General features: G+C 47.2%; 1 non-coding gene across 1 annotated transcript; it reads left to right on the top strand.

Annotated features, from left to right (window-relative positions):
- The first annotated feature begins 518 nt into the window (after window positions 1-518).
- On the top strand, window positions 519-625 carry LOC114699173. The gene has a single exon (XR_003735482.1). It is a non-coding gene; the product is annotated as a U6 spliceosomal RNA (small nuclear RNA).
- Window positions 626-9831: the final 9206 nt, after the last annotated feature.

Raw genomic sequence — 9831 nt, 5'->3', positions numbered from 1 at the left:
TTTGGGGGAAAAAAACCTGCCTTTGCCTCAATTGCTGACAATATACTGTCCAAAGTGGACCAGCAAGGCACAAAAGAAAGTGACTGCTAAAATTTGCCAAGACAAGGTAGGATAGTCCTTCAAAATTCCTTGCTTCTCAGAAAAGTCTGTCAGATATCATAGGCCTGCAGGCCAAAGATGGATGCCCCAACATTACGAAGAACTTAGGGTGAATGTCCAGGCAGACAGATGTCCCTGTTGTTAGATAACATTTCACCCTCTGTGGTCTTTGTTGGCGTTAAAGACTAAATGATTAGACTTACAGTTTTCCTTAGTTATGGTAAAAGGCAAATTAGCTACAAAACTTTAGACTCACAAAGATAAAATAGCTAATGGACTTTTTTCTCTAATATTGCCAAATACAAATGGACTGGATATTGTAACTGTAATTCTTACTTGATAACTGTTTTTGTTATATATAATTTTACTATGTTAACATTAAAACCTTCCTTTTTAATTAGACAAAAAGGAGGAATATGGTGCTCGCTTCGGCAGCACATCTACTAAAACTGGAACGATACAGAGAAGATTAGCATGGCCCCTGTGCAAGGATAACACGCAAATTCGTGAAGCGTTCCATATTTTCTGCTTTCTCTTTGTGGGAACGAGTGAACAAATGAGAGTGTGAGCTCATGAAGTAAAAAGTTGCCTGTATACTTTGTGTTTTTCTTTCCTCTTCCCCAAGAGGTTTTCTATTTCTAAATTAAAATAATGGCAAAATAAACGTTTTTTTTCCATAACAAAAAAGGAGGAACATGGAATATTCCTTTAAACTATGTGAATATATGTTGCTGTGATTGGTTCAATAAAGAAGCTGAGTGGCCAATAGCTGAACAGGATAAGGTTAGGCAGGAGAGCCAGACTGAGAATGCTGGGAAGAAGAAGAGGGGATTTGGGGAGTCTGGCGTCATCCAGTAGACACAGAGAGAACAAGATGGGCATGCAGTACTGAAAAAGGTACCAAGCCATGTGGCAAAGCACAGATAAGAAATATGGGCTAATTTAAAACGTAAGAGTTAGCTAGTAACAAGCCTGAGCTATTGGCTGAACACTTGTAACTAATATTAAGTCTCCATGTCAGTTATTTGGGAACTGGTGGGCAGGGAAGAAAAGTCCACCTACAAGACTGGCCTCAAACTCACAGAGAGCTGCCTGTCTTTGCCTGTCTTTTGTTTCAGGAAAAACAAACAAACAAAAACCGTCCCCCAAACAAAACACATTTTCTGAACCTACACAGGAGGGGTGTGAGTAGGGGAGCCTGTTCAGCTCAGGCCACCAGCCCAGGATGGGGTTGGGGAAGCAATAAGGGAAATGGGACAATGAACCTTCACAAATACAAGTGGTATTTGTGTGTATATGGAAGGGAGGGTGCAGAGGGAGAATAGCAAGGGGAGGGAGGGATGGGGCCAGTACTGGGTGCTATTTCTTTCTTGAAAGGGGAGGTGGTGATGCTTACTAAACATTTATTCAAGTTTAAAAAGAGTATGACTTCTGAAACAGAAGTCCCACTTTTAGAAATTTCTAGAAATGAAGTTGGCAAGCTCATCATGGCTTGTAGAGACACAAAGACTTGTAATCGGATGTTTGTCATGTGTGAGCTGCCTTGTTACAGTTCACCCATCGACGGTCATTTTATCACCGTTGAGTAGAACAAATGAAATATATGAATTGGCTTTGAATGGTGGCCACATTATTTATTGTTTGAAAAACAATACTAATAGAATTGTATTTCATGTTCATCTGAGGCTAACAGATAACCTTATCTGTAGATAGATTTTCATGTTCATATAATAAAATGTGGAAGAATATGTCCCAAACTGGCAAAGGAGGGCATGAGTTAGATTGTTAATTTTACTATAGCACTTCATTTAATTTGTGCTAATAAGCATCTGTGTGTGTGTGTGTGTGTGTGTGTATGTGTGTGTGTGTGTGTGTATGTGTGTGTGTGATACATACAAATGTGTGTATGCAGGTGTGAGTGGAGGTCAGAAGTCAGTGTCAGCTGTTTTCGTAAGTTTCTTCCGTCTTATTTTTGAGACAAGGTTCCTCGGTAATCCAGGCTCTCACTGACTCAGTTTGACTCCTGGCCAGTGAGCTCAGGGCCTGCACTGCTTCCCAGCATGTGTTTGTTGATGCATGCCCAGCTTTATGTGGGTGCCGGGGATCGAACTCAGGTCCCCATGCTCGCACGGCGAGCTCTTTACTGCAGAGCCGTCTCCCCAGACCCCACTTCTGCAGTTGAAATATTGGAAATTTAGAAGGTGAAAGCTAAGTAGGCTTGGTGTCATTCACCCCAGCACTATGGAGACTGAGACAGGAAGACACACATTTTCAGCTAGCCAAGCTACCTAGCAAGATTCTATTTCAAAAAACAGAAAACAAATCATCATGGAGAGATATAAAAGAAGAGTCAAGTAAACGGCAGTGAAGATGATAATGTTCCTGTTGATTTGTGCTGGCTGGTGTGATGTCAACTTGACATAAGCTAGAGTCATCAAAGAGAGGGGAGCCTCGACTGAGAAGATAAGACTGGGCTGCAGGCAAGCCTGGAGGGCACTTTCTTAATTAGTGATGGCTGGGGGAGGGCCCAGTCAATTGTGGGCGATACCACCTTGGACTAGAGGTCCTGGGTTCAATAAGAGTTCCGGCTGAGCAGGCCATGAGGAGAAAGCCAGTAAGCAGCATTCCTCCATGGCTTCTGTATCAATTCCTGGCTCCAAGTTCCTGTCCTGACTTCTGTCAGTAATGAACAGTGATATGGAAGCGTAAGCCAAATAAGCCCTTTCCTCCCCAACTTGCTTTTGGTCATGGTGTTTATTCACAGCACTAATAACCCTAATTAAGACAGAAATTGGTACCAGGATTGTAGGACATTGTGACCGACCTGGCCATGTGTTTTTGGGAGGATTGTGGAAGGACTTTGGAACTTTGGGGGGAAAAAAAAAGCCATTGGGTGTTCAAAGCTTGGGCTGTTCTGTAGGAGCTTGGAAGAAGAGAGTGTTGAGAGAAATGGAGATGATGAAGGCCTGGCTTGTGAAGGTCCAGAGGGAACTTTGAGAATTACTTAAAGACTATTTGGGCCGTTGCGTATTTGCTATTTTGAATTAAGATTCTGTGGTTCTGGTCAGCTGGGACTGAAGAGTCAGTCAGCCATGATCAACAAAGGGCCAAGACCATTGACATGAAAGCCTGCTTCCCCCGGACAGCTGTTGCTGGGGTTAGCGGGAGCTGAGACGTTAGCAGTGAGTAAGGAGAGACCAGCGTCACTGAGGGGAAGACTTCCAGGACGGGTTCCCTGACCATCCGCACACAAAGGCTGTGTTCTAGAGGTGGCCTAGGTTGTACCTTGTGTTGGCAGCCGAATGTGTAAGAGTCTCCCAGGTGGTACTGGTTTTGAAGGCATGCAGGGATCATGGAGAGCAGCGGAGGCTTGGCACTGTGAGAGGTGAGAGGCCAGGCCAGGCCATTGGTGAAGGCGCAGCCTCAGTGGCGGTTGAAGGCCCCAGGATTGAAGGATCCTGCAGAGAAGTGGAGATTTGGCGCCATGAGGAGAGCCCAGGAGAGGCTACTGGTGAAGGCCCAGGACTGAAGGATCCTGCAGAGAAGAAGAGACTTGGGGCCATGAGGAGAGCCCAGGAGAGGCTACTGGTGAAGGCGCAGCCCAGTTGCAATAGAGAGCCCAGGAGGTTGGAGACTCCCCTGGCATAGGATGCCCAGCACCAACAGCAGCAGCAGTGGAGCCGGTGGAGTCTAGAAGACAAGCTGTGTGCGCTGCAGAGGACGGAGCCGGAGGAATGACCCAAGCCCTTTGGAGGAGCCCAGAAGATGGTGAGTGTATCCCAGGCGCTGGCGACTGGGTTATTATTGACAGTTGGAGTTCGATTTTCGCTTCGATTTGATTGTAACCATGCCCCGGTTCTTCCCTCTGAAGTGAGAAAGTATTTATTTTTTTATTTTATAGGAGCCCACAATTGAGAGACATTGCATTTCAAAATAGACTAGATATTTTAAAGAGACTGAATTTCTAAGTGTTGGGATTTTTAAAATTTGGAACGATTCTAATGCAATGTGCATATTAATATGTGGTCTTGGAAATGACCGAGAAAGAAAAGGTTGTGGCTTTACAGGGAAGTGTTTGAGAGTCAGGTTGTCAAGGGGTCGGTTTGTGCAGGCTGGCTTTACGTCAATTTGACACAAGTCGGAGAGGAGGGTCAAGAGTTGAGAAAATGCCTAGGATTGGCTGTCGGCAAGCCTGGAGGGCATTTTCTTAATCAGTGATGGGGGGGAGGGACTAGTCCGTTGTGGGCGGGGCCATCCCTGGCAGGGGGTCCGGGATTCTATAATCAAACAGCCTGAGCAAGCCATGAGGAGCGCGCCAGTAAGCAGCACCCCTCCATGGCCTCTGCATCAGCTCCTGCCTCCAGGTTCCTGCCCTGTTTGAGTTCCTGTCCTGACTTCTTCAGTGATGAACAGCGATGTGGAAGTGTTACTAAGAATGTGTACATATTCACGCCAGTTAGAGAATTTTACTTAAAGTGGGTCTTTACTTTCGCCTACGAGTAACCAACTGCTCTGTGTGTGTAGCAAATATAAAGGGTGTCTTAGTTACTTTTCTCTTGCTGTGACAAAGCGCTCTGACCAAGGCCACTCAGAAAGCGTGTAATTGGGCATCTGGTTTCAGAGGGCTGCGGCTGATGATGGTGGAACAAAGGCATTGCGGCCGGCAGAGCTGAGAGTCACATCTGGATCACCAGTAGGACCCTGTGTCTTCCTGGGGCTACTTCCTGCCAGGCCCCACTCCTTTCCCCAGGGAGTTGCTGAGCAATGGGTTGCAGGCTTCCCATCAGGGAGGGTGGATCCTAGGATACTGCACAGCCCCATGGCACCCTCACCAACATAACTCATTAGCTGCTAGAGTTGGCCAGAATGGGGGCAGGACCTCAGCTGAGACAGGAATTTTCCACACAGGACTTTGCAGAATGGCTTCAGATCATGGGTAGGGCAACCCCTTGCTGAGGAATGAGCATGGTGTGGAGAGCCCTGGTGTGTTTGTGAATATTTGCTTTTTAAAACTGGTTGAAAAAATACGTGTGAATATCACTGCTTACACTACTTGGGAGCATCTTGTTTGATGGCACTAAATGCATTCACTTTTTTTTTTTTTTGCAACTAATTTCATCCTTCATTTCTAGAATTTTTGATTATTTCAAAGTGAAACCCCCTCATCATCTCAAACTTAAACCTCCTCCCCAAGTCCTGCCAGCCACTGTTCTCCTTCCGTGTCTAAGGATTTGACGTTATTCTGTCATGCTTCCCATCTGAGGAATCGTGCAGTACTTATTTTTGAGTGTATGTGGCACCTAGCACGATGACCTGGCTCTAGTTTGGGTTCCGCTGCCGGGACTTCACCATGACTACAGACATCTCCGGGAGGAGAGGGCTTACTTCATTTTGTAGCTTATAGCCCCTCACAAAGGGAAGGAAGTCAGCAGGAACTGAAGCAGAGACCAAGAAGGAAAGTTGCTTACTGGCTGGCTCCTGCGGCTTGCTCAGTCTGCTTTTTATACAACTCAGGACCACCTGCCCAGGTGTGGTACCCTCACCCTGGGCTGGGCCCTTCCACATCCACCATCAATCAAGAAAACGTCCCACAAGCTTGCTTACAGGCCAATCTGATGGAGACATTTTTCTCAACTGAGATTTCCACTTCCAAACAACCTAGTTTTGTTGTGGCTTGTGCCACAAGCTTCTTTTGCAAAGCTAAATAATCCTTTACTACGTGGACCAACCACACTGATGCATTCAGGCATTCCTGACCACATGAGCTGCTTCCACCCCAGGCTCCAGGCAATTCCAAAACTGCATAAACATGGCTGTGCACCTGCTTTTCAATCACATTTCAATGATCTTGTGTCTCATCACCTACCCTATTGGGTCTTCTTCTCCCAGCCTCCTCTACCTTGGCTTAATATGACCTCCTCTTTCACATCTGTTACCCTTATCAGCTCTGCACTCTGAGCTGTGGCTAGCCAGCATGGGAAGAGACCTCCAGAGGCCTATGGATTTCCTCCAAGGGCTAATGTCTTCTGTCTCGGCTCCCACATGCCAATTAACCTGAACCCTGCACATCATCCCTGCTCCTACCAGTGGTGAACTACCCAGGGTGAGATAAGCAGAATGGCAATCCAGTTGGGAGACTCCCATAGAGTCCACATGCCAAAGCAGTGCTAGCCTTGAGGTGGTGGCGCATGCCTTTAATCCCAGCACTCGGGAGGCAGAGGCAGGCGGATCTCTGTGAGTTCGAGGCCAGCTTGGCCTACAGAGTGAGTTCCAGGATAACCAGGGCTACACAGAGAAACCTTGTCTCAAAAAACCAAAACAAACAAACACAAAAAACCACCACTAACAAAAAAAACAAAAAAACAAAACAAAACAAACAAACAAAAAAAAACGACCAACCAAACAAGCCTTAAACTATCCTAGCTCAGGTAGGAGACAGGAGTGATTCTGTCCCAGATCCTCCTGATTTCCTCTTTCCTTTTTCTTTTCTTTCTCTCTTTTTCTTTCTTTCTTTTTTTGCTTCTGCAAAACACACAAAGGGTTAAAAACTTTGCCATGAGGTGGATAAACTTCTTGGATCTGCTGTCGACTTGATTGTCCTGACACCACACTGTGTGGGATGCCCCGTCCCTTTTGTTGATTATAATAGTGCATCTTCATTATTGTTCTAATACTCATTTAACACACACACACACACACACACACACACACACACACGCACGCACGCACGCACGCACGCACGCACACACCCACATCTTTCTCTGGTGCTGGTGACTGCTCCAATGTGGAGATGTTTTATTTGTCTCCCCGCTGTCCTCCCTTAACCCTTTCTTGTTGCCATAGTCACGCTGGGGCCATCGCGACCGTGCAGGGTGGTGTCTGTACTGTACCGCCCTGAGCTTATTGTTGGAAATCTGTATTATTCCACCATTCTGAAGATTTACATTTTTAATGGCTCATTTATGTAATCCCATAAATAAAGTAGCGAAAAAAGCATCCCACACAAATGAGTGAATTGGAGTTTGAAAAAGACCCTGAAGCAGGTCACCCAGGGTCTCAGCTGCGGGGCCTTGATTGGTGTGACTGGTGTTAGCCAGGGTGGCAGTGGACTTAAGACCACCCAGTCAGCGCCCAAATGGGGCATTACCAAGGAATAGCAGGATGATGCTGGGGTTCAATCTCCCCTATTGATCGGAGAGCACAGTTCCGCTGCACAATCCATTTCAATGTAATGCTCCTTTACCTTGTAGCTCCGACAGCTGCACCTCTCTCTGGCAGAGAAGTCTCTCCGTTAGCATTTCCCCCCCTGCAGCTGATGTTCCCCCTGCCCCTCCTTTCTTCTTCTTAACCAACATATTCCTGGGGCTGCTAAATTCTCTCGAAAAGAGCCTGTGAATGCAAGCACCTGCCTCCAGAATGTCTTTGCCACAGTGAACAGACATGTAGTTGGAACAATTCACTCTTGGGCCTCCTCCTACCGGTTTCTCTCTTCGGCGTCTTCCTGCCCCTGCATGAAAAGCTTCAGGGAGACTTCTCCTCCTTTGGGAGAAGTTTGTACTAATTAACACAAACGAAGGAAAAACGGTCCAAACATAACTGAATCAGCAAACGTGGCCCCTGGGTCTCGGGCTGCTTTGATGCAAAACTGTGAAACATTGTCCCGTGCTCCAAGGCCCTTGTTTAACACTAGTTATTTAAGGCTGTCCCTGGAAACATTGGTGTTTTAGGATCTTTAAGCAAAGTGTGGCCATGGGAGTGCTCGTGTTCTCTCTCTCTCTCTCTCTCTCTCTCTCTCTCTCTCTCTCTCTCTCTCTCTCTCTCCCCGTCTCTCCCTCTCTTCTTTGCATCATTGCAGTGGTCTCTGCATATGCCTGTCAATCACAAATGCACAGTGGATAGTCTGAGTTGCCTGGCACCCAGGCATAGACCAACAGGGACTGGAAAGTGCTGTAAATGTTCAGATGTGTTGTTGATAGCTACAAAATCTCAACACGTTAAAAACAGTGGTCCCCCAACGCGAGAAGGCATTCGAGTCCCAGTTTGCCTGCCCATTTTCTTGCCATGGAAAGTGAATTCTGACTGCTGCAAAATGAGGACTTTCACCCTGTCCTGAGAAAGGATCAATGTGTTTTCTGTTCTATCTTCCTGAAGGGGAGAAACACTGTGCAAGCCAGAGGAACAGTCGACGGACTTTGTTGCCGCTTTCCCCGAGGAGATGGGATGGTGGATGCCCAGGCTGGGGGTCAGAAGCACTGATTCTCCAGGACACACTGGGCAGCAGCCTCGGCAGGGCTCCTCAGAGCAGAGGCTCTGTCAAGTCCCCAGAACCTTCCCATATATTTGCTGGTGGAAGCCCCATCACCAGGAACAGCGCCCCGTGTGAGGTGTGACGGGAGAATCAGAGAGGGAATAACTTACCCGAGTCCTGTGGTCATCTGTGACCCTGTCCTTTGGCCATGGCCAAGAAAACCTGTAAGTATCCTTCACGGATCACAGTGTGTTGTTTCTTTCGAGGTCCTGGGATAGAATTTAGAGCCTTGCACACACAGGGGTAGGGCGAGCCCTCCGCACTCCCTGCCCCCACCCTACCGCCGATGGAGCAGAAGGGATTTATGGGTCAGACTTAACCATGGCTGTGACCAAATGCCTAACATGAACGACTTCAGGGAAGAAGTGATTTCAGCTCCTAGTCTCAGAAGGTTCAGGCCGTAGTCCTTGTTGCTGGGCCTGTGGTGTAGCAGTGACAGGGTAGTGGGGACACGTGGAGGGGGCTACACAGTCCATGGTAAAGGGGGGGTGGAGGGGGGGCACACTAGCTACCTACCGTGGAGGCATGGCTCCAGCGAAAGAGAAACTTTGTCTCTTCTATGTTTCCCTTTCAAAACCTTAAGCATCTGCTCTGGGGCTGTTGATTACCTTGCCTTACAAGAAAGGAATACATTCCATCAGTTTTAGCCTTTCACAAACTAAGGTGATTTCCTTTTCTTTTGTTGTAAACTTTGTTACTGGAGTTGACTGGAATAATCTAGAAATCCTGTTTTGTTTTGTTTTTGGTTGTGTGTGTGTGTGTGTGTGTGTGTGTGTGTGTATGTGTGTGTGTGTCCATGTCCATCCGTCAGTCAGTCCATCTGTGTCCATCCCTGTGTGCTTCTTGTTGTTTTGTCAACTTGATACAATCCAGGATCATCTGGATGGAGGAAACTTCAATTGAGAAAATGCCTCCATCAGATTGGCCTGATTTCCTTGATTAACGGTTGGTGTGAGAGGGCCCAGCCCACTGTGGGGGGTGCCACTCCTAGGCAGGTGGTCCTGGGTTCTATAAAAAAGCAGGCTGAGCAAGCCATGGGAAGCAGCCAGTGAGCAATACCCCTCCATGGCCTCTGCATCAGCTCCTGCCTTGGGTTCTGCTCTTACGTCCCTTCATGATGGACGATAACCTATACGCCAAATAAACCCCTTCCTCCCCAAGTTACTTTTGGTGTTTATCACAAATAAAGAACCCAGGTTATCACAGTTTGGAGCTGAAACGTCTCCCACAGGTCCATGTGTTTGAACCTTTGGTGTCTAGCTGATGGTACACTTCTCAGAGCTTCTGGAACCTCACAGACCTGGAGTCTAGCTGGCAGACACAGGTCGTGAGGGGTAGGGCTGTGAAGATGACAACCTGGCCTTGCTTTGAGTCTGGCCCATCACCGTGTGACTTAGCTGCCTCTGCTACAGGTTCTTGCCCTC

The sequence above is a fragment of the Peromyscus leucopus genome, chromosome 23, assembly GCF_004664715.2.
Source record: "Peromyscus leucopus breed LL Stock chromosome 23, UCI_PerLeu_2.1, whole genome shotgun sequence".
In the NCBI taxonomy this organism is placed as follows: Eukaryota; Metazoa; Chordata; class Mammalia; order Rodentia; family Cricetidae; genus Peromyscus; species Peromyscus leucopus.
The sequence above is the reverse complement of the archived record's forward strand: the minus strand, read 5'-3'. Positions and strand labels throughout refer to the sequence as shown.